The sequence below is a fragment of the Montipora foliosa genome, chromosome 1 (assembly GCF_036669935.1).
Source record: "Montipora foliosa isolate CH-2021 chromosome 1, ASM3666993v2, whole genome shotgun sequence".
Classification (NCBI taxonomy): Eukaryota; Metazoa; Cnidaria; class Anthozoa; order Scleractinia; family Acroporidae; genus Montipora; species Montipora foliosa.
Genome location: NC_090869.1, coordinates 26,059,676 through 26,081,103, shown reverse-complemented (window position 1 = coordinate 26,081,103; position 21,428 = coordinate 26,059,676). Strand labels below are relative to the sequence as shown.

Below are 21,428 nucleotides of genomic sequence, written 5' to 3'. Positions count from 1 at the left end.
CTGGATTCTGTGTTTTTGACCTGTTGATTCTGCTGGCCTTATTCACTGGAGTGACGTCACAGTCCAGTTGTTATGTGAAGTACAATGGCTGTAGTGTCCCATTCGGCTTAGATTTCATTTACAAGAGCACCTTCAAGCAAGCTTGCAATAAGCATGATGTCTGCTATTATTGCGTAAGAAAAATACATTGCATACCTCTTAAGGGCACCATTTCTGAAAGGGCCTGGGGTGAGTGGGATGTGCCCTTGCTGTTGTGCTGTAAACTGCTTTTCTTTCGAACTTGAAAATCTTTATACTGACATATGCAAGGAAGCACGAAGGACATCTCTTGCCGAATAAGATTTCTTCTTCGTTTCCTTAAAATTTCTGTCGAACAGGATTTTTTTTTTCCTGAGGAAATAGAAAGAAGTTACTCCCTCGTCCCAGTACCACACCCTCAAGCGAATCAGGGCAAGACCCTGGAAACTGAGGTGGATGTGCTGCGGATAAAAACAGGTTTCAGGTTGACTCCGTTTCTACCTGTAGGCTAAATTGGTGATCCTCACTTACCTAGGTTGAATATGCACTCAAATGAATTGAAGAAACTCTTTATGGACCCTAAATTAAGCCGAAAGAAAAACTAGATCAAGGTTAGGATTAGTTTTGCTTATTATACATGGCTATCAATTATGATTTATTATACAAAAGTAAATAATGAAAAGAACAGCGTTAAGTTGAGCACGTTCGATTCGTGGTTGCAGTGTGGTGGTGAAAACATAGGACTATAGACCTAGAGCGTCTGAGTTCGCCTACCGGTAAGTACATAGTACAGTTCTTTGTTCCCTTACTATTTTGCTATGTTAACTGAGATTGAATGGATAAGTGTAGGAATACAGAAATCGATAAGTTGACAAGAAACATTAAGAAGATGTGCTGAGATGCGTAAGACACAGCTGGATGGAGGGTATAGGGGTTTTCAATCCTTTATGGGGGATTGATTGCTGATTTAAACTAGGTCTAGTGCATATTCAGCTTAGGGAAAACGAGGATCACCAATTTAACTGAGGTAAAAAAAGGGTTAAACTTGAGCCCGGATTTGACCTATAACAGATGGAGGTGTTAAATTTTAATTTACGAAAATGTTTTCACAGGGTCAACGCTGGGGATGGTCGCAGAAAGATTGTGATGAAAGATTCAAGACAGACATGTACAAATTGTGCGAAGTTAAGATAGGAAGGAAGCGCTTTTTCAAGAACTGGTTTGACAAGGTCAAACTATGTAAGAATACTGGTGCAGATGTCTACTACAGTGCGGTGAGAACAGCAGGACATGTTTATTATGAAAATGTGTCGCCAGATTGGTGCAAAGAAATTTGCACAAAGGAATACGGTGATCCAGCCGTCGAAATATCCATAAACCGTTAAGACTGATGTTATTTTAAACTTAGAAAAAATTTCTTTGAAATCAATTCTTTGAAATAAAATCCATCTGGTCGTAGTTAAACAACGCGTTCAGTTAAATAATCCAATCACGACTCAAAAAAAGAGAAAAAAAAAAAAAAAAAGAAAAAGAAAATTGACTCTAAGGCCGAGAAAGCTCGTGTTGGCATGCTCTTACCTCTGGTTGACTGAAATTGTTGTGCGAGATTGTTAAACTAATCACCAAACTTTTAATGCTTGACTGCAAATAAGAGATTTCGAAATTAGTTTCAACACTTACTTTAGGCAACTCTACTGTGCTATAGTACTGTTTCTGTGTTGTTCCTCAAAAGGTAGCGACAAGGTTTCGCGGTTAAAAACTTCCCCCTTGTAAAATTTCCGGCCTGTTAGCCCGACACAAGGGAAGCCCACTATACTCTGTCGATATCTTTGACTCTCTTTATGCAACTGAGTATTTCCACAATCTTTTAGTTTCTCCGGGGTTATAAAGTTACACATCCCATGCATATATGTCGCCAGCAATTTACAAACTGACTCCGAGTTCCCTGTCATAAACGAGCTTACTCTAGTCTCCTAACCAGCATCCATGGATGACGCAATACAATAATACAACTTTATTTCACTATGCTAGCCACTCACAACAAAAGCTGGTTTCCCGATGGGGCGTAGGTAAACACGTTACAATAAAGTATATATATATATTTAAAATAGAAGTATGTTACATAGAACCAGTGCGATCCAGTAGAAGGCGTGGAGGGCGAGGAGGCAAGTTTGCGTTTGAAATCAGAAAGCGATTTTGCGGTCTTTGCCTCATAGGAAAGATTATTCCAGAGCATTGCACCACTATACTTAAAGCTGCGCTTCAAAAAATTTGTGTATGTGCCAGATCAGTCTCGATATTCCTAAGATTGTAATTTATGTTAGTATCATTCAGCTTTACAAAGGAGTTACTCAATTGGGGGGCAGATAGATCACTGCGATTTTATACATAAGGGTAGCCTTTGTATGGAAGCGCCTGGTTTCAAGGGTTTTCTATTTCAGGTTATTCAACACATATGTGGACCTAACATAAAACTTAACTTCCTCTAGTAAAATCGAATGATCAACTGAGTCGAAGGCCTTACGAATGTCAGTGGTGTTAGTCGAGATACTAGCAAGCCAGAAAGGGGTTTATGACGGAGGAGGGGGGGGGGGGGGGGAGTGGTGAGAGCACTTGCCTCCCACCAATGTGGCCCGGGTTCGATTCCCAGAATCGGCGTCATATGTGGGTTGAGTTTGTTGGTTCGCTACTCTGCACTGAGAGGTTTTTCTCTGGGTACTCTGGATTCCCCTCTCCTCAAAAGCCAACATTTGACTTGATTTGCGTTAATCGTTAATTACAGTTTACAGTGTCCCCAATTAGTGCTATAGCGCTAGAACGACTAGAAACAGAAATAAGGTTCCTCTGAAGCTTGTACCTCCGGACTCCGCCCCTTGTCCTGCTTATTCCTAGAGTCGACCGATGATGAATGCAGATTTTCATTGACTTATGTCAAACAATGCTAAAAACACTAAAACAGGCTTGTACAAGTAGGGAGGGACAAGCGGAGACTTACCTGGAAGTTGACGTTTGATCGAGATTCTATCCGTTATCTGTCGCACAGATTCCGCGAGACTTGAAAGACATGTGGACACGAGATACACCACATATATGAAGTAACTGCAATCCCGTCCAGGCAAACATGAACGTAGAGATGGCAATACTGAGAAAATCCCGCCCAGGCAAACATGAACGTAGAGATGGCAATACTGAGAAATAGCCAGTAACATATCAAACTTGAGTCGCACTGAAACTTTGACCACCAGACGTATCCAAAGACTAGACCCTCCGTGAGGGTACACTGGGTTGCCTGTGGCACGTGCACCGTTCTAGACAATTTCTTTCAAGTTGGGGGGTCATTAAGAAGTCATACCAGACGAGGCCCTTTGGCTCACAGGTCCTCACACGTTCGTACGACGAAACAGATCTGTCCTTGCGTAATATGTAGCTCTAACAGTGCACGATATTGTTTTGGTATTGTCTATCATTGTAGTGCCATGGTAGAAGTCTTGGGTAAATAGTCTGAGAAGCAAAGTACTAGCAAAGTACTGAACCCAGAAAGATTGAAGAACATAAATGGGAAGTGAGAAACATTGGCTTCTGGACTGACATGTTGTTAAACTTCTTTTCACCACAAGTTTAAGCGTGCCCTCTGAGCATCTGACAGCTCTGTAATACCGAAGTTCAAAATAATATACCCCTATAAAACAGAAGCATCGGACCGAAAATACTATTAACGCTAACAAATGCGAACACAGCAAGGTACAGATTTTGTTAGCTTGCTTTATGCAAAAACAAACATTGATGCAAAAGTAAATAAATATTGATACACAATTTTTAGAAAGAGCAGAATGAAGTTTCCAGGACGATCGCTCGAGAATAACATATTTACGACATGAAAACAACATTTATTTTGAACCGTGAATATAGAATATAAACAGTTACAATCAGCGATAAACATTTTGGGGGATTTTTGCAACGTTCAATTTTGTTATTGTAAGTTTTGGCTGCACAAATAAATCGCAAAATCGAAAGTGACATCGCCGGAATTCAGCGGGCGCCGTGATGAAGTTACCGCGGCATGTTTACTCGCCAAACAGTGAAGTATCTGTGTCAAATGATGTAAGTTTCTTTTTCTGTCAAGTGTTATAAAGTTTGACAATGAAATGAGCGAAGTCAAAACAAAGATCACAATCGCCCAAGTCTTGTTTATGCAAAGTCAAAATTTACTCTCCAAGACGCGTACGACGTTATTTATTCTAACCAGGTAATTCCATCATTTTGGAAATAGCAGCTACTTTATTATTCAACTGCGTCACAATTCTTCACTGATTTTGGGGCTCATTTTGTTGAAACTCAAGCACGCTTCCTACAGGCCTGTGAACCCTTCCTGCTTACAGAGCAATACTAAAAAACCTCTCCCATATCACATTTCAACCTTGAGCTCGAAAATTCAATACACAACATGATATTATAATTCACAAAGGCAGAAAATACCACAGAATCTTTTTCCAGCGAAAAATTTATTGAAACAAACAACATATTTGCTCTTAGAGGCGAAAACCTCTTCCTATTTCATTGCGTGCGTGAAGACAAGAAACTCGATCGTGTTAAATTACCATGTACTTCAGGTAAATACAGCTCACTTTGATTTCGGCTCGACGGGCGATAGATTGTTGTCGAAGTCCATTACTCGTCGCTTTTAAGATTCCACCGCCTGTATATCCAATTGACTTGCCATTATTGAGCTTCATAAGGGTATATTTTGTTCAAAGATCCACTAAAACGCCATTCGCGTCACATGACTTTCGACGCCATTGCCAGTTAAGTTAATCGTTCTACTGTGTCTACCAGAGAAATCTACGCATTTCCCACTACCCTCTCGATCCTAAGAAAATACGCACAGAAGGCTCTATGCTTGGCTCTATGCACAAAGACACCACTTAGTAGGGGAGTGACAGGCAAGACTTTTACCGACACGGAAAAAAAAGAAAACGAAAAATAAAACGACGACGAAATTAAAGACAGATTCCGACTGGATTGCCATAAGGCAACCCAGTAAAAAATGAAACCGAGATTCCGACTGGGTTTGGCAACCCAGTAACTAGGATAATAAAGTGTAGCATACGAAAACCACTCTCTGAAAGGCAGTTACCACTGTCCGTTATTAATCAGAAATGAACAAAAGATACAAACTCCTAAAATAGGCAAAGTCATCAGGTGACTCCGAGACATGGAGACTGTACAAACAGAAGAGATATGAGGTAAAAAATGGAGGTGTTGATCCATGGAAGAGATGTAGCTCTTATTTTGACATTTCGTAGAGGTAAGTGGTGATGTACGATTTTATTATACAAATATTGCCAAGTATCCACGCTGTCGTCAATGTCATCAAATAATCCGGTTAAGTGCCAAGGTGCCTGATCAAAATCGCTTTTGAGTTGCCTTACATCTAGCGATTTGTAGTTCCTAGTTGAGATGATTTTGGGTTTTGCATTACCTCTTGCAACTTTGAAGACGGCGAATATTAGATGATGATCAGAGATTCCCAAGTCAATGGACCCAGAGGTTTGGGTTTTTGTAGGTTGGCTAGTTATCACAAGGTCAATAAGTGACTTTGAGTTAGCAGTAACACGAGTTGGACTATTTATGATGTTTTTTAGACCACAACTACATAGGATCCTTCGTAGCCGCGCTTGCCATATTCAGACTCACTGTTGTTGGGTTTGTGTAACATATCAGAATTGAAGTCGCCCACGAGGATGATAGTCGAAGAAGGAGGAGTCATTCGGTGATCTGTACACACAGCCAACAAGGAAGGATTGAGATCTCATAGTGATGTTTAACCATGAGGCTTCTATGTTTGGTCTGTCCCAAGCATGGGCAGGGTATACGGCAAGATCTTCTTCAAAGTAAATTAAAACGCCACCTCCACGGGAATCACGGTCATTCCTTACAAAATTATAACCAGAAATTCTGATCCAATCGTCTGATATACTGGAGTTTAGGTGGGTCTCAGTGATGCCAAGAAGATCAAACTTGACCAAGTGCAAGAGGTGCTGAACCTCACACAGCTTGTTCACAAGGCCATTAATGTTGAGATGACCAATCTTAAGGTTATTGTCTCCAAGAGATTGTTTAAGGCCGAGAAATGGATCCTCCTGGGATTGAGACAAATTAATATTGTTATTCATGGTAGCAGTTACAGCGGCAGGTATGGACTCGTTTCTTGGAACATTAGCAATAATCTCAGCGGTCTGAAGGCAACGGGGACAAGTCCAATCAAAAGTCGTTAGGCGTTGTAAATTTCTGTAGTCACGCGGCTTAACGTTTCCACATTTGATATGACACCACTTTGTACATCGGTCGCAACTCAAGGCTCGATGGTTACGAGCGACAGTTTTTGAGCAAACAGAGCACTTTGAAGGACTAGAGCTCTGACCCGGATTGGGGGAAATATCGCCGCTTGTAAGGAGACGACTTTGTTGGAAACTGCTGTCGGAGTTGGCATAGTAGCACGTCCTCGAGCCAAGATATCTCCTACCACGTGCAACAGAAACAAGATGCGAACATGAATCGACGTGAAGAGAAATGGATTTTTCAACGCAAAATTCGCTCTACAAGGGACAATATTTGTGAACTGGAAAGCTGAGCCACTGGAAAAACGGTTCCAATCGGATTGACCAGGGGATGACAAAAAGCCTGGTAAATTCAGGAAACGTACGGAGAAGAAGAATGCACGTCCGGTCGCCATTACAACCGCTATTCTCAATCAATCAATAACTTCCCTTCACCCGTAGCATTTGTACCCCACGGAACTATCAAATTTCCCAAGAAGTTAACATTTCTTGACAGGATGCAGAACTTAATGCTTTACTTTCTTGGGTATGTGATGCATGAACACTTGGACACATCAATGCCCGCCAGGACCATAACAGTTTTAATCCACCGTCCAATGGTGCTTTTACCTAAACTTTTACATGGGGGGATATAACTTCTAAACAACTTGTTCTCATCTTCCCTAAGAGGGATTGTACGTCGAAGGAATTCCTCAAGGGTACCAACAACATACAAACGCGAGTCTACTGGAAACTGTGGTAGAACTAGTACTGGTTGAGGTTGGCCAGGTGCAGAACTCTTAAAAAGATGGTCGATGGCAAATGTATATGATGATTCAGATTTCTACATTGACGATAAGCTCATAAAGTGAAAGAATTGGCACCTTTGACCTGTTGTAAGGGCGCATAACGTAAGTAAAATGAAGGTGAGGTGCTGAAGGGAAAAGGTATTCACTGGATGCCATTCCTTCAGAATTTTTGGTACCACAGAAGTATCCCATGTGGTCTGATACCTTTGGATCAAAGAGTGTGAACCAATTGCCATAGTTCCCGGCGTCCAACAGGGTAATACTGAATTGTTGACAGGGCACACATTGCAGTGCTAAGATTAAGCGCGCTATATCCAAGAATCCAAGACCACAACCGTAAAGTTCAGTAAGGAAGTCAAGTAATTTACTCATAGGTGGCTGATCGGGATCAACATCTCCTCTACTTGCAAAGAGGTTCCACCTCCTGAGGTTAACTTGGTACTGTTTTATCGTACCTGATCTCTATTAGTACTAGTCAAGCATGGTTTCTTGAGTTTGGTTCGAAATGCCTTGGTTTACCAGGGATTTCCTGAGAGCAGACATCCCATCAGAAGCAGTTTCTTCCACAGAGGATGTTTCTTCTCAGGGCTGAAGGTAAATTGACAATATTGGAAACTTGAGGCAATTGCACTGGTCTGCCACAAGCAATCTGGCAAGTCTCGGTTACCAGGCCTAAGTCTCCCACTGGGGTAGTATTAACTACACTTTCGCTTGATCTTCCTCTATCTTCTGAAGGACTTGGGGGATGACACTAAAGGGAGGAAACATATAGCTGAAATATTCACTTCAGTCCAGTGTTAAGGCATATACAGCATAAGTATTGGGGTCAGGTTCCCAGGAGACATAACATTTAACTAATAAATAACTATATCAATGGCTGGATAGCCAAACATGTTTGCTAAGTTATCAAAGCACGTCTTGTTGAGCTGCCATTGTGAGGCATCATTAACGATCCGTGAGGCCTTATCTGCTATCGTATTCCCCGACCCTGGGATGTGAGCTACTGTGAGTCACAGATCCCTTACTTCACACCACAACCAAATTTCCCTAGATATGTCATTGCAGGACGTGGAATGGGAACCACCCATATTACGCAGATAAGATACCGCAGTAATTGAAAAACGACTGAAGACCCAATTGGATGACTAAAAGTTCTTTTGCATTAGTATGCATGAGTTGCCCCTTAGGGGACCAACGGCCTCCTGTATTTTACTGGTTTGTGGTAGCGCCCCAACCCTGATTTGACGCATCGGTGTACAAAGCTATAGTAGCATTCTCATGACTTATTTTCCTTTTAGAGTTCTTTGTATGAACTATCCACCATTTGATGCCACTTTTTGCCTTATGAGAAAGAATCATGTTTTGGTCAAAATCACCTCTGGCTCTTTTCAGGGAAATGGTTTTCTCTATCTCAATCTGGTGGTATATAACTGACCATATTGCACCTCTAGACAAAATGAAACGATAATACCGATCAAGCTTCCTACTAGGCGAATGCTCACTTTCTCCAATTCCAGGATTGTCTTGGCAAGCTAATATAATATGTCAACTTTCTCATCAGATAAAGACACTGTCATGGTCAGTGAGTGAAGAGTGCACACAAATTTAAGGCCAAAAACCAAACCCCCTAAATAACTGCAGAGTGGCATCAACATTCTCTTTTTCAGGTTATAATTATCACCCTCTAGATCTAAGAATGTGTGATCAAATGTAGTCTCTGCCTCAGATAAGAGAAGGCTGGTTTCAGCACCTTAGTGCAAACCCTTGGTGAGCATCCTAAACCTTAAGGTAAGCCTGTAAACTTATAAAGTGTGCCTTTCCACATATCTTTCAAATATCTCTGATGACTTGCATGGACAGGGATGGAAAAATAACCATCCCTGAGATTTATGGAAGCACATAACAGCTGGGTTTCATTATACTTATTCAAATTTGAATAGAGTCCATCTCGAAATGATGATATGCTACCTATTGGTTTAATTTTTGAGATTCAAAATCATTCTGTATGAACCGTCTTTTTTTTTCACGTAGAAAGACATTTGAAATGAACTCATCTGGTTCGTGTGCACTCTTCACAATGATACCTTTTTCCAGGAATTTTACCATTTGAAGGTCCATATTGATAGCCTGAATTTCAGACAAATTTGTGGGCCTAGGAGCACAGAATTGAGTGGGTAAGGCTGGGCCAAACTCAATTTTGCAGCCAGAGACGGCTGTTAAAATGTTTCTATCCGGTGTAATCTGACGCCAAGTGTCCATATGAGCACTGGTGCTACCTGCAGTAAAAACAGGTGCAGCAGAGGAGTCACATTTCAAACTCTCATTTGATAACTCGCTTACACGACTTTCCACAGGTCTTAAATGGTTTTCATAGCACTTGGTTTCTTGGTCTGGATTTGGCTTGTTTTGTTGGACGGGTATGATCTACTTCAGCCCCGCTGAGGTCGTTGGGATCGCCCTCCCCCTTCGTGATGGCCACCCCTTCTAGTGGATAAAAAATGGCCTTGCATAATTACTACGCCCTCCATATTGATATGATCTTGAATGTGCTCTCTTCTTGTGGTCGGTAAGTCGTTTTGAGGCCTTATTGCTTTCAGTGACCACTTTAAGACGTTCCTTCAGCTCACTACCGACTGTTTGTTTACTGCTACAGATTGCTTTGAAATCTTCATGTGCCTTTAAACATGTCTCTTCGACACGTGTTAAGTTCGTGATTGGAAACTGCAACCAACAGGACTGCATTTGAGGTAAGGTTCCGCAATGTTGTCTTGTCAGAGAGCTCTGACTTCCCCAGCAATGATCCAGCAATGATCCAGCTAAGCGTGCTACGGGAATGAGACCTATAACTAGGATTTCTTGCATTTTTTGAAGCTTTGCATCTGTGCTACAAGTATTTCGCTGTGCACTGTCCCAGATTTCTGGATTTACTTTTGTTATTTTCAGAAAACTAGAGTTTTCTTTCCTTTTTGATGCTGCCTGTTCACGCAGTCCACCCTCATAAATACTTTTGAGCACAGCGAACACTTTGTCTGGCAATACAGGGTCAGTTTGTTCCTCTTCTGTCACCTCCGTGACGAGAGAATCCACCAGACCGCCATCAGCGGTTTTAGTCCCGTCAGACTGTGCCTTTTTTGCAATGTGTGACAATTGACCCTCACATTCAGAGTCATTTGTTTCAGAGGCAGATTCCTCTTCCCCTTCAAAGTGACATCATAAGCCCGTTTTAGCTCTTTAACAACTGGTGCCATTGCGTTCATCGCAGACGTCAAGCTGTCGAGCTTTTTTTAATTTCAGCCCATTTATTACTCTTGGGCTCTGTACCAGTTGAGGGTTTTGAGCCAGCCGCGCGAGCACCTCCTGTTCTAGCTTCGCTTCGTTCCTGCGAGCGATGGCTCGTTTTTTCAGCGGAACTTGACTTGCTTTTGTCGCCTCTTGTTTCAAGGGCTTTGCTTTCTTTTGTCTTCTCGGCAGCAGCAGGTGGTTTCTACTTGGAGTTTTCCCCGAGCCTTTTCTTGAATTGTTGATTGAAGCGTTGAATGCAAAACATCAGTGGCGGGTGAAAACATGTCTACCGCCGAAAAATAATAGCTTTGCCTGTATTCATAAAGGAACTTCCTAAAAATGTTCCGATTTAGCTAGGAAGATCGAAAGAGACTGCTCGCACGGTAGCCTATCCCCCGCGCCGCGCTAAAATTGCGAATGCCCCACCCCCGGGACTAACAACGTGAGCAAATTCCCAGCGGTTGCTCGGGGAGGGGGGGGGGGATTGGCACTGCTGGAATTGACTGATGCTTAATGAGATATTTATTATTTCAAGTGACGCCACCTTCAGCTTAAACTGTAATTATTAATGTAAGAGGTAACCATTAGGTACGACATTCAGGTCGTCTCAACCAGGTCTACTCTTATTGGCTGATAGTTGCTTTTATCTATCTACCTGTCTGAGTTCCACTTTACAATATTTTCTGATGAGGTGATGCTAATGAGTCATCTTGTGGGAAAAAGGGACAAGATTTTTGTTTTCAAGTTGGACTTCATTTAGGTTTTGGAACACTGACAGAAGACCGCAGGGGAACAGCAGAGTGAGATAGACTGCCGTTTTAGAACAGAAAAAAGGGGTGAGTCAGGAAAGCACTCAAGTTCAGACATTTTGCATAGCACTGCTGTAGTAAAACCTCCAAAATGTCTGCAGCCGCATTTCTTTCAGTGTCCTTTGCTGGCTTACAAAAAGGCCTATTTTCGTTGCAAGGATTTGTTAGACTATGATTATAGACAACTGATGTTTGGTTTCAGCGATAATTGCACTCGCTTTAAGCTGAAAAGACTTTGTCATCTCTTGTAAAATTTGCCTTTCTTCTGAAGTCTGAAATCACTCTCGCGAGCTCTGGTACCGTGGAAAATCACCTACACTCTGAAATACATTATGTTGCTTGTTTTTCGAAGGAGTCCTCCCTCTCGTTTTCAACTGTAAACGTAGTTAATAGTCTCTTCTTCCTCTTTCTTTGTATTTGTTGATTGGATGTGGATGTGTTGGAATACAATGTCAAAACGTACCTTCAGCTTTAGTAAAATCCCCCGGGGGGGGGGGGGACTCCCATATAAAAGGACGGGGATGCTCGTTGGAAATTTAAAAAAAAAACCTTAAGAGATACCAAATTGTGGGTTTTAATTAGACTAAATTAAATAATAGTTAAATGTCAAATGTCTCCTGTCATACTTTTTCGGCTCAATACCCTAAAATGTACCGCTAAAGCTGCCACTGTGGAACTTTTGAGGCTGAACACGCTAAGAGGTACCAAAACCGCATTTTTAACCCCTAAAAGTTACGTCGAGCACCCACGTCCTTTTTATATGGGAGTCCCCCCGGGGGGTAAAATCCCGGTTCAGTTTACTGACAAGGAGGAAAAAACCAAAGATTTGAAAACGTAAAAAATTGGCCACGTGGTACTTGTCTTTCTGTATAGATGCAATCCAGTCTGAGTATATTCAGGTTATCATAAATGATATTGTTTGGACAAAACAAGTTCTCGTGCCGCGAGACAGTTTGCTTCGAAACCTGCATTACTTCATATTGATATTTGATATGTTTGTTTTATGGAGGTACATCTATGACAAAATTCAATGGTCAGTATTTGAAATAAAATCGTCCAAATCATGAACGCATCAATCCAAAGCTGACTGGCAACAAGCCGATTCTGCAAATGGCCATCACGGAAAGAGGCATAACGCAGAGAGGCATAACGCAAAAAGCCATCACGCAAATAGGCATCACGCAAATAGCCATAACGCCAACAGGCATGACGCAAAAAGGTATGACGCGAAGACGAATAACGCAAATGGCCATAACGCAAAAAGGATAAGGCAATGAGGTATAACGCAGAGCCATAACGCAGAGACATAACGATAGCGATTATATGTTCTTTCCCTTGAACAATCAATTTTAACAAAGATAAATGGATTGATAAATTGAAATCTACAAATTGACTAGATGTAGAGTAAGACATAGACATTTGCATTACCATTCTTTCGATGCGAACTATAATTCGGTAGCATGCACGGAAAATAGTAAACAAATTTAACATCTCGTTTACGTGAAACGACGAACGGTAGGAACCCAGATCTTCATACTGAAAAGCCGACGAAAATGCACCACCGTTCCCAGGGATTTTCTCCCCTCCTCGGCGGAAAAAAACCCTGGGAACTAGGTTGAATTTGCATTTCTCTTCTAAAAAGCTACATGATGTCGTGATGCTAATCTTTTTCCTTCGTTTCTCTCTTGACTAGTACTGGCTGTGTCGGTACGGAAGCAGAGCCTCGGGTATCCATGATTGCAATGCAAAAAAGCTCCTTTGTGTCGTAGGATGAGCGAAACTACATTTATACATCGGCAATCAGCACCATGTACATGAAAAAGAGAGCCAGTCCAGTTCAAGAAATTTATGAATATTGTGGAGAAAAGTAACTTGCACTTGAATAATTTTAACGTGACATGTTTTTTTCCCCTTCGAACAATACAGGATTTGTCATGAGGATCGTCACTGTACACGCTTTTGTCCTGCTGCTGGTGTTTGTTGCAACTGAAACACGTTTTGGGGGGACTAATCGTTGCCGTGGAGTAGGGACGAAAGGTTGCTCCGTGCCAACTTTACTCCGTTCCATGATCAAGGAGGTGTTTGGGCCGGCTTGCAGAAAACATAGTGTCCGCTACGCCTGTGTAAGATATAAGTTTAGTATTTTCTAACAACTGTCTCGTAGTGACACTTTAGTTCAATGCATAGAATACCCAACCTGTTACGGATCCGGAGATCGTAGGTTCGAATCCTGCTTAGGACTCTGAGACCCTGTTTACACGGGTCCGGACAAATTTTTGTACGGACAAATACTTGCACGGTTCCATCTTGCATTTACACGGGACCGACGGAACTGGACGAATATTTGGATGGCTAAAAGTGCACAAGTTTGGGACCTGAAAAAAGCAGGTTAACTATTTGAGGTCAACTTTTTGACCACCACAGTTCCAAAATGCATACGGACTCGTGAAAACACCCGAACCGTGCATGGTTTTGCACAGTTAGCGCAGTTAAGGTATGGAATCTACTGATGTTCTTTGGTTGCTGAGCAAAAATGATGAAAGACCAGAAAGTAGACTTGGCTACAATAATCCCGAAAAATCGCCTAAAAGTATATCCGGATAATCTTTCAAAGATAAAAAAGAAAAGATAAAAATTTTCAAATTTTACCGAAAAATCCCAACAGGCGGTCCAGGTACAATATTCGCCCGTGCAAAAATTTGTCCGGACCCTTGTAAAGGTTGCCTGAATTTTCAGTTGTCCTTTCACCCGTTGCTAAGCAACTTGTGTCATATCCTTTCCACGGGTCTATTACACCTTTCTATCATTCATGTATTTGTTAAGTTGAGGCGCTTGAATTTGTAGAGCCTGCAGAGCCTGCAGACCAACCGGACACATTGTCCATCCCGGACCCAGATAAACGACCTCTAGCTAGTGGCTCAATGGGTAGAGCATCCGACGGGTGTTACGGAGGCCTGGGATTTGAATCTTGCCAGGGACTCTGATTTTTCAGTTGTCCATTTGGCCCGTTGCCAAGCAACTAGTCTCCCATACTTCCAAGAGGGGCATTACGCCGCTAACATCGATAACTGCATGCAGTAAAACTAATTCAGCTGGCCACCGGTTATTGGAAAGGTGAATAGCGCTATCCACTGGATAACTCAAGTAGTTTCGCTATTGTTTATCCACTGGATAGTGATTTATCCACATTTTGAACAACTGGGGCCTGGTTTCTATTTTTGACTTGCATTGGCGCCTTTTGTTGAGACCGTAAGGCTTTTTTGATTGAGTTAACCTAACTGGCTAGATTATTTTGTGAGAACATCAAAATTCCTTACCCAAAAGCCCTTTATTAGGCTCAGTTTCCGGTGCCCAAACAAACCACTAAAGAGTCTTAAATAACTGCGTCGACGTTATTGCATTTGTAATGACAACTGTTTCCAAATTTGTTTAAAAACAAACTGTTTTAAACAAAGTTGTACTCGTGTTGACGTTATGATCTCAAAGCAGCATTCCTAAAAGATGTAGTGGAGAAGCTTCTTACTACGTCTGCTTTCAGACACGGCGGGTCTGGCCCCGAAGTCGCTGAATGCGTGCGCTTGTTGAAATCTTTTTCAATTATTTATCGGGAGGAAAGGGGGGGGGGGGCTGGTGCAATGTAAAATATGGCATGCCTCTTACTTTGACATGATTTTTGCTGACCCCCCCCCCCTCCCCAATCCCCCCTTGTCCTCCGGCATGCGTGAAACAAAAAGTAAGCATTTATCAAGTCACCACGTCCAACTGATAGATATTCTATGAAGCTACCTTAAATTTGGATTCTAGTTGCTCTTCGCCCAGACCTTGTGTAGACAGTTGTTGTATTGACATTAAAGTTCTCGGTGCTCTCAATCATTTCTTCTTCTTCAGTCGACTCCTCTTCCTCTTCAGAGCTTGAAATACCAATTTCTGCAAGGACACAGTCTTCTTCCTCTGAACAGTCTTCTGATTCATTACTGAGTGAATCAGAAGACGACTGATTGTCGCTCTTCCCATCCTCCTCTTTCTCAATGCGTTTAGCAAGTTCTTGGATGATATTTTCTTTAATTGCTTCCAACTTTGCCTTTTTTGTCCCATATTTTCCAAGGTTATGGTGTGCCATGTACTTATCTAACTCCACAACGTACTTTTAATTGTGAAAGGCTCCTCTCATGAAACTTTCCTTCCCAGTCATAGTCTTTGTCTGTCTTTCTAGCTTCTTCTTCATGTTTCTCGGCCTTTTCTTTTGACCTTTTTTCTTTTCTTAAAGATAGAAGTTTCATGTGATTGACATACATCTTGATGGCGTCTTCAGTGACCACGTATTTCTGCGAGAAATTTGTGATGTTGTCAGGATTATCGAAAAATGAGTTATCTTCTCTGAAAATTACCCTCAGCTGAACCCTTGGGTGGAAATCAAAACGGCAAAACGCTTGCATAATTTTTAATGGCCCCCCTTAAGCCATGCATAAAAAATGTTGGCCCCCCCTTATTTGCACCAGCCCTGCCCCCCTCCCCATAAATAATGACCAGTCCCTAAGCCTAAATATTGTTTTAGGCCTAATTAGGCCTAAGGATAGCATTTCTAAGGGGTTTGGGCTTTTTCAACAATTACATTATAACCTCAGTCTGCATTTTACCCCTGGTCTGCAGTCTGCATTTTACACTGACCGGATTTCAAAGTACACCTGACATGAAGGCTGTGTATTACAGTTGTTACGTCATGTTCAACAGACGTGGAAGCCCCAACCGTGTATCATGTCATGTTGAATGCTAATATAGACCACTCAACGAGTTGAACGTTGTTGAACAACGTTAAACGAAAATAAAGACAAGCTCTACTCCGTTCAACAAGTTTCCATTAGTTTAGCAGAGTTTCCAGTCTCAAGGAAGGAATCTTTATTGCACACATTGATATTTTAACTAATTATAGAGATTATACAGGTATATAAGACAAAATTAGGAAAAACTGAGGATAGAAATAGATTTTTTTACAATGTGGGTGCACAGTGGCCAAAGGAGCGGAACCTTTTAGTTGGCCACTGCATATAAGAGATTTTTACAAGGTCTAAGTTTTGTTTGTTAGTTTGCTTTTTTCTTTCTTAATTTTTTTCCTTCTAATGAACAAAAAAAAAAAGAAAAAGAAAAAGAGCAACAAATTAAATTAAATAAAAATTAAGAAAAAAATACAATTAAAAAAACAAAAAAAAAAGACATAGGATACATGTAACTTACATAAGTATGTTACAAGAATATATGTTTAAAGAAGTGGTAGCATTAGTAATCAAAGTTAGAAATAATCGTAGAGGACCTATACCTTAGTAGAGAGCAAGTACTGGACAAATTGAGTTTTAAAAAGACGTGAAGATGTTGCAGACTTAATGTTGATAGGTATTGTTTCCCATAACCGAGCTGATATTGCCTCAAATCGAGATAGTCCATAATTAATTCTGGAAACTCGCTGGCCTGTACAAATTTTGAGCTGCAGCGTACCTTGTATTATAAGGATGGATATCGGTGATATGCTTTACAAAGTTAGTGAAGGATGGTGGCAGTGTTTCCTTAGAGGCATTAATTTTAAAAACAAGAATTGACAACTTGAGTTTAAAGAGATTCTCTAGTTTTAAAATTTGTAAAAGGTTGAAATATGGGGTAGCAGATTCATATCTACTGGCAAAGAACATGATACGAATGCATTTATTTTGTTTAGTTTTTAAAGTGTTGATAATCTAGTTTTAGCTGCAGATCCCCAGCTCAGGAGTCCATAATTTAAATAGGGAAAGATAAGATTGTAATAGAGTTGTTTTAATATGGATAATGGGAGATAGTGTCTTAATTTAACAATTATCCCCGTATTTTTAGCAATCTTATTATTAGCATGTTGAATTTGGGCACCCCATTGTAGATGCTCATCAATAAAGACTCCAAGATATTTAATTTGTGATTTTCGCTGAATGTTACAAACTGTGATATTAATATTCCCTTTTTTTCGAGGAGTGGCAACGATCATGTAATTTGTTTTTTGAAGTTTATTGACAGTCTATTAAGGATGCAGTATTGCAATACATTTTCCATTTCATCATTAATATGTTTTCCAGCTCTTTTGGGTTATTTGATGAGAAGAATATATTTGTATCATCAGCGAAAATTCGAAAAATGCAACTTTTTAGAGCACTTAGGAAGATCATTGATGTACAACAAAAATAAAAGTGGACTAAGAGTAGACCCCTGAGGAATCCCACAGGTAAAATCCATCAAGCTAGACTCAGTGTCATTAATTTTAACATATTGTTGGCGGTTGCTTAAGTACTTTGTAAACCATTGCCTTGGAATTCCACGGATACCATACTTAAATAGTTTATCCAAAAGTATTTTGTGATTTACAGTGTCGAATGCTTTTGAAAAATACAAAAAAATGCCACAGGTTATTTGGCCATTATCTATTTCAGTCTTCAAGTTTTCAACAGTTTCTAGTATAGCATATTCAGTACAGAACCCTTTTCTGAATCCAAATTGAAAGTTGTAAAGAATGTTATGCTTCTCAATATAAGAAATTAGCTGGTCATAAACTATTCTCTCAAGCACCTTACTGAATGGAGTTATCACAGAGATTGGTCGATAGTTTGCCATATCTGTTGCAGCACCATTTTTATAAATGGGTGTTACTTTCGAGATTTTAAAGATTTCTGGGACAACACCACTTTCAATAGACTCATTGAAAATTTGTGTAAGTGGTGCTGAAAGCAAATCACTGGCAAGTTTAATCAATTTTTTGGAATGTAGATATATGCTTTTGTTGCATCAACGGCAGCCAACTTAGATTGCACTTGGCTTTCAGTGATAGGGACATGACAAAACTTGAAGAGGGGGTATTTGTAATGTACTGTGTTGGATTGTCATTAGTAATTGATGGGAGTCTACTGGCTAGTGTCCTCTCCTCAAGAAGGAGACGAAACACAGTTCGAGAAAAATTGATCAACAAATGTCGAATGTTGAATCATGTGTCACAACTTAATTATTCCGTCACTTCGGCGAAAAGGTAACGTGAACTGCGGGATGCGCGGTGGCCTCATGGTTAGTGCGCTCGACTTCGGATCGAGTGGTTCGGGTTCGGGTTCGGGTTCGGGTTCGGGTCCTGGTCGGGGACATTTTGAAAAGACAAATTTAAAACATCCCAATAGAATCATTCGACAAAATTATGACAGCTGAAGAGAGGATGGCACTATCTTCACCTAATCAAACGGAATGTTCGCTTTTCTTGCAGGGATCGTGGTATAGGTGGAGGCGAGCCAAATGTGACAAAGCCTTCCGTCGCGACATGAAGAGCCTGTGTAGACGAAGGACACGCGGCGGTTACGGAATCCCAATTTCTCGGTCACTGTGCATCAAATCTGCAAAGTTCTATTACCGAGCATATACCAAATTTGGACAAGCAGATTACAAAATGATCTCTCCAGGCTGGTGCTATAGCAAATGCGCCAAAAAGTATGGTAAACCTAATCGGAAGCTGAGAGGGTAGAAGAGAACAAGCATAAAGGAAAAAAATTCGTCATGGAAAAAAATTGATAAATTTAGAGTTATCTCAACGCAAATATACCTTATATATGGGCTGTGAAGGAATAAAAACACAATCAACGAGTGAACATCGGAGTTGTTTGTAATTTTACTGCCTTATATGGGTTAATGTGCTTTGCGTTATTATCGTTTATCTGCAATTGAAGGTTTTCTTCCATTAAGGCAATCAGCAATTCGGCTTTTTTCGCGCCTCTACCCATGTTTCTTTTGTCATGAACTATTCAGTTTCTCCATCGCCGATGGACAATTAATTAGGGCTGATTATTGGGATTTTAATTAAGCACCGAGGGCCGGATGGTGAACACTGCAGGTACGCTCTTATTTTTCGGCAAGAGAACTTACATAAATAACAACACACAAACAGCGGTGACAAAACAACAGATATAAACGCATGTTTGTCACCGCTGTTTGTGAGTTATTTCTGAAAAACCGGGATGGGTGGGATTTGAACCCACGACCTTCGGATTAGATCACCGCTGCTCTACCGACTGAGCTACAAGGCCAGAACGGGAGCTGGCCGTGGGTATGTGAGATGTTATCCACAAGGACAAATTCCATCAGGGATCAACCCTAGTATTGGAATTGGGCCCACACTAGGACAGAGAAAAACTCTGACCAGGGTGGGATTTGAACCCACGACCTTCGGATTAGATCACCGCTGCTCTACCGACTGAGCTACAAGGCCAGAACGGGAGCTGGCCGTGGGTATGTGAGATGTTATCCACAAGGACAAATTCGGCTCGGCCCAAGCCTAATTTTAGGTAATCGCTAGTTGTTGTCCTTCAGTAGCATTTGGAGTAATGATTGCAAGTTCGAATGAGGCCTAACACTACAGTGAAGTTTTTGTACCCAATTATTCCATCAGGGATCAACCCTAGTATTGGAATTGGGCCCACACTAGGACAGAGAAAAACTCTGACCAGGGTGGGATTTGAACCCACGACCTTCGGATTAGATCACCGCTGCTCTACCGACTGAGCTACAAGGCCAGAACGGGAGCTGGCCGTGGGTATGTGAGATGTTATCCACAAGGACAAATTCGGCTCGGTCCAAGCCTAATTTTAGGTAATCGCTAGTTGTTGTCCTTCAGTAGCATTTGGAGTAATGATTGCAAGTTCGAATGAGGCCTAACACTACAGTGAAGTTTTTGTACCCAATTATTCCATCAGGGATCAACCCTAGTATTGGAATTGGGCCCACACAAGGACAGAGAAAAACTCTGACCAGGGTGGGATTTGAACCCACGACCTTCGGATTAGATCACCGCTGCTCTACCGACTGAGCTACAAGGCCAGAACGGGAGCTGGCCGTGGAGCTGGAGCGTGGCCATGGAGCTGGCCGTGGGCCCAATTCCAATACTAGGGTTGATCCCTGATGGAATAATTGGGTACAAAAACTTCACTGCAGTGTTAGGCCTCATTCGAACTTGCAATCATCAAAAACTGATGATAATATAAGTCTACTAAGGGTTGTCATCCTTCACTCAAAAACGCCTTCGCTCAACGATCCCTGGTAGATTGCTTTGAATACGTTACATAATATCCAACAGTTTGCGATTTTTCGCATTTTTCATTTGAAGGAAATAAAAATCTCATTCGAAATTAAGAGTACCTGCAAAGTTCTTCAAGGATTCGTTGCAACTCTTCAGAAATATTGGAATTAAGTATTGTCCAGTTTTGTCAAAGTCAAAACAAGGGGGAAAAAACGAATTTACACCTGGAAAGATTAGATAAATAAGCCACCCAAAACGAGTTCACATTGCTGATATGAAATTCGTGTTTCTATGAAGGTCCCGTGGTTGCTCATCCACGGCATTCGTCATTTCTCACAGCCCAGTTTACGGGCAGCTTGGCATATTCTGGTAGTTCGTGAAAGTTCATCTCTTTCCTGGAAAGGAAAAATACAGGGGCTTTTTAACGACTGTCTATGGGGCGGAAATTTAATACAAGCAGTTAACAGATCGAAAATTGTTAAAGACCACTTTCCCTGCAGTTTAGCAACCAAGTTATTTACAACTTGAAGTATTCATGCTTCTGAATATTTTTGTACACATTAATTGTTATGACGACGGGCTCATGCTCGAAACCTCGGCTTTCGAATTTCTTTACTGACGGTGGTCAATTTACCCGTGAAATCAGTCAACCGACCCACTTAGCTTGCACTTCCTTACCGACGCAGCACCGCCGTTTATTTAGAAAACCAAACCCTTTTATCCGACTTGTTTTTCTTTGCTTGTTTGCTTGTTGATTTTGTTTACCTGAATAAATCTCCTCCTGTTCACCCGCAAAGACTCTAAAAGGTCCCTCAACCTGTCTTCTTTTTTCTGGAACAATAAAACCAAAACATTTTGCAGTCTTGCCTTCTTTAAACAAACGAGCTCACATGAGCATTTTGTGAGCTCGTAATAAACCCGTAAAAGATGAAAGAATGTGGAGGCTATATGCGACTTCTTTTCGCAGTTCAAAAATATGTCTTCGTGTATGTCTCATATTAGCTTCTTCATATTTGATTGGTGAAAACCCAATGAGACAACTTCAAAAATGGCAACCACCTTTACATTAGTTTGGTCAAAGAAGTAAGAAACTATCATATTAGCATAATCGAAAGCGGAAGAAGGCAGG

General features: G+C 41.1%; 1 long non-coding RNA gene across 2 annotated transcripts; it reads left to right on the top strand.

Moving 5' to 3' along the window:
- The first annotated feature begins 5,304 nt into the window (after positions 1 to 5,304).
- LOC137995098 (uncharacterized) lies at positions 5,305 to 20,697 on the top strand. 2 transcript variants are annotated; one of them, XR_011122258.1, is made up of 4 exons: positions 5,305 to 5,323; positions 11,187 to 11,262; positions 13,162 to 13,358; positions 18,497 to 20,697. It is a non-coding gene; the product is annotated as an uncharacterized lncRNA (long non-coding RNA). The 2 variants fall into 2 exon arrangements; XR_011122257.1 differs by lacking the exon at positions 5,305 to 5,323 and having other exon boundaries at positions 11,131 to 11,262.
- The last annotated feature ends 731 nt before the right edge of the window (positions 20,698 to 21,428 follow it).